At 35.9% G+C, this 4439-nt stretch overlaps 1 non-coding gene across 1 annotated transcript; it reads left to right on the plus strand.

The window, feature by feature from the left end:
- The first annotated feature begins 217 nt into the window (after positions 1 to 217).
- Positions 218 to 289, plus strand: Trnae-cuc. Its single transcript has one exon. It is a non-coding gene; the product is annotated as a tRNA-Glu (tRNA).
- The last annotated feature ends 4150 nt before the right edge of the window (positions 290 to 4439 follow it).

Raw genomic sequence — 4439 nt, forward strand, 5'->3', positions numbered from 1 at the left:
AGGGCCATTAATTCACTTCTATGTTATAAGTATTCTACATGTAATGTACGCATCAAAAGTGACATATATGTGCCTATTTGAATAAAGATATATTTGACTTTGACTTTGTTTTATTTTCTGCGAGCCTTTATATATGAGCTGCCATCTAAAACGAAACTGAACTTTTTTTCTTACTCCCTGACCGAGAATGTTCCATAATTTTGTTCAGTTCTCATCATCCGATATGGTCTAGTGGCTAGGATACCTGGCTCTCACCCAGGAGGCTCGGGTTCGATTCCCGGTATCGGAATTTCTTTTTAATTTAATTTTTTAAGCTAAACAATTTTTGGACTCTATCTATGTTACTAATCTTTATATATATATTTCTTGTGTGCGTGTGTATGTCACTGAACTCCTCCTAGACGGCTGGACCGATTTGCATGAGTTTTTCGGTATACGTTTGGGTGGCACCCTGTATGGTTTAGATTCACAAATCCGCCCGACAGATGGCGCTGGGGTCAGCTAGTGTTAGTATATAAGTGAATTTATGTTGACCTGTTGAATAGTTTATTTTATGTATACGACTTCGTCCGCGTTTGTTTTTGTTTTCAAGTCAGGTTTGTAAGTTATGTATTCTTATAAAAAAATCAGGTGTAGTTTATAATAGAAATTTTCCAAGGAAGTTTAGGTGTCCTTAACTTTTTTAATCTCACGATGATATACGAGATTTTTTCTGAAATAAACGTAGCCTAAGTTACTCCTGATTACATCAGCTACATGCCAATAAAAGTCCCGTCAAAATCGGTCCAGCCATTTCAGATATTAGCCGGAACATACAGACAGACAGACAAAAATTGTAAGAAATATTATTTATGTGTAAGATATACCGTACGGTACGTACCGTATATATATATTCATGTACATGTAGTGAAAAAACGGTTATTTCAATATTACAAACAGACACTCTAATTTTAGTATATGTACATCGTTTGCATTTTTATAGTTGTAGTTGTATTTTGTAATCCCTTATAGTTTTTTTTAAATTTCATTTAATGATTAACTCTATTCAAATTTACTTGAATGCGAAAATAAATTTAATTTCTGATTAACGCAAAAGAAGTATATCATTTTTCATTCACGTAAATAGTATATAACTTATAAGAAAGGTATTACGTGCATAAATAAACACACAAAAGAGTTTTATTTTAAATTTTTTTATTACTTCATTGTATTCAATCCGAGCGACGGCGAATCCGAACCGGTGGTAGAGTCACTACAAACAGACTTGTCGCTTCAAAAGTGCTTATAAACTTGGCCTACTTTAAATTCATGAATTTTGAATTTTTCAAACCTATGTTAGGCCGCCAAAAATCCAACTTCTATATGAGTTATATATCAATTTTACGGTAGGCAGTGCTTTTGTGCATCTATGAAAATGCACGCCACTGTTGGACACCGCCAATTTTACTAACTCCAGGGACCAGGCTGATACTAAAAACTCTGGTAATAGAAAAAAAAACAACACCTAACAACTTTGGGATGTCTTTATATTATTTAAATGAAAATCCTTTGTTTCTTGAATTCATTTATTTTATTTTTCCACACAAATGTTATACTATTATATTAAGGTGAAGAGTTCGTTTGTTTACTTGAACGCGATGACGACAGGAACTTCTAGTCCGATTTCAAAACTTCTAGCACATTTATCGAGAAAGGCTTTAGGCTATACAACGTGTAAATGAAAACCGAAATAATACTTCACAGATTTTAGAGGTATGTACATTATTTACTGTCTATAAGAATTATCTGTGAAACCGAAAATATGCAAAATTAAATAATGACTCCGGACTCCTGTCACGTTATTAGGAAAGAGTCGCGTAACTTAGGTACTATTATATCTTTTATCTTCAATAGGGTTGTCATAAATACACACTTGTAATGTGTAATGTTTTGAATTCGTTTGTATGATAAAATAAACATGCTACTTTTGATTTAATATTTTTATAGGTATATTCCTTTTACAATACACTTATGCATCCTTGAACATATGTCTATGGATCTTGTCACAGATGTGGTATTCTGTGTTTATATCATCATGACGGCCGGTTGGCGCAGTGGGCAGCGACCCTGCTTTCTCAGCCAAGGCCGTGGGTTCGATTCCCACAACTGGACAATGTTTGTGTGATGAACATGAATGTTTTTCAGTGTCTGGATGTTTATCGATATATTATAAGTATTTATGTATATTATTAATATAATTTTTCATCAGTCATCTTAGTACCCATAACACAAGCTATGCTTACTTTGGGGCTAGGTGGCGATGTGTGTATTGTCGTAGTATATTTATTTATTTTATTTATTTATTTATAATTTTTCATTTTTCGTATGGATAAGGTCATTAAAAAAAAAACCTAATTTATATTTTTTTGCATCTGACAAGCAGTAGCGTGCACTGATTTTCTTACCAGGGTATGCAAACAGTAGGAAAAGTGCATAAATGGCAAAGATCCTCCTCATGCAAGAGTTATATATATATAATCAATTTTAGGGTACGCACCGCTTTTGTGCATGTATGAAGTGCACGCCACTGCTGTCAAGTGTCAGTTTAAGAGTCCCCTAAACTTAACGTTCTGCCGAATCGTACCTTTAGACGGCGCCTAACGTCGTTATACATCACATTCAAAATCCTAAATTAATTTATTTCAAGAAGGCCTAATATAAGCAATATTGAAACGTCAAGTATGTTTGTTTTCAGTGACTCTACCACCGGTTCGCAAAGCAGATTATACCGAGAAGAAGCCGGCAAGAAACTCAGCTCATTAATAAGCGTTCGTGAAGTTCAAACTAAGGACGGTAGTAAGCATTATAACAGGGTATGCATGGAGGCAGATGAAACACCGACTCACGTACTTCTCCAATGTAGAGGAGTAGCAGTACAACGCGCAGTATACCTTGGCTTCCCAGCATCACTCCCTGAAGCACTTGGCGACCTGGGCGGCCTGCTAAGCTTCTGGAGTGAGCTCAGCTGGCTGGAGTGACCCAGCGGGGAGCCGCACCACGTACAACGGAAAGTTCCGGCCGACCAAGTACGGAGACAAGCCCATGGAAAGAAGAAGCGTTCGTGAATCGTTTTTCGGTCACTAGGCATTCGATTCCGATAATTGAAAACGGGCATAAACGTTATCATATATATAAAATTAAGTTAAAAAACATTAGGTACTGATATCACTAAATATTAATTTATATTCCCAGTAAAATGCAGCCAGATTGTATGAAATTATGTCCCATGCAATAATGTCCCATGCTGACCTACTTTTTTTATAATTTCTCCCCTTCTTTATGGCGACACGCAATCGCATATAATCGCCCCTTGCAATCGATACCTGTTTATTACCCGACCACCAAAATAAGCAGATAATCCGCTTTATGAATGCATGAATTAATTCACTTTTATTGTACACCATACGGATCTCATAAGAAGGCTCAGAGTCACTCAGCGAGCGATGAAAAGAGCTATGTTTGGAGTATCTCTACGTGATCAAATCAGATATGAAGAGATCCGTAGAAGAACTAGAGTTACCGACATAGCTCAACGAGTCGCGAAGCTGAAGTGGCAATGGGCATGGCCCAGAAGGAAGCCGACGCAAACAAATAGGTTATCATCGTTCATCATTACCATCATCACTCACTCACTACAAGACACGGTTCTCCTCCCACAATGAGAGAAGTTCCCCTCTTCATTATCCCCCTTTCCCCCTTTTTCTATCCATTACACAATAACAAAAGAAAATCGTCATAAGCATAAACCGTGAAATCGAAAACCTTTACGTTTTTGAGTAAATAGTTTTTACTGAAATAAATCCGATATAGCCTTAACATCACGCAAAACGAAAATCATGTCACTTTATTAGGTACGCGTCGCGTAGCGTAGGTACTATGCACGTGTCAGTCTTTTATCTTCAATAGGGCTGCCATAAGTAAACACTTGGAATGTTTTGAATTCGTTTATATATAACAATAAATATGCTTCTTTGATTTAAAATTTTTACAGGGGTCCTCGATAAATGAACTATCAAATGAAAGAGTTATTCAAATCGGATCAGTAGTTTCTGAGATCATCGCGTTTAAGTAAACAAACAAACGGTTTTACAGATGAGTCTCAGTAAAGTGATTCTTGTACCTCTCAAGCATCTGAAATATTATTTCGGTTTTCATTCGCACGTATATTGGTATAAGATTAAAAATTACTAACAATTTCATCAATATCCATTTGACCAACACAGTCTGGCGAACGCCAACCTATATAAATATGTTATAACGCACAAATATCGCACTCTTATCAGATTATCATTATGTACAACGCTATCACACCTCTACACTGAATTTTGAAATCGCTGATAAGATATAAGCCGTTTAAATATAACATTTTTTATAACAGACAGTCTATCGAACGGTTTCGA

This window comes from Pararge aegeria, chromosome 26 (genome assembly GCF_905163445.1).
Source record: "Pararge aegeria chromosome 26, ilParAegt1.1, whole genome shotgun sequence".
NCBI lineage: Eukaryota > Metazoa > Arthropoda > Insecta > Lepidoptera > Nymphalidae > Pararge > Pararge aegeria.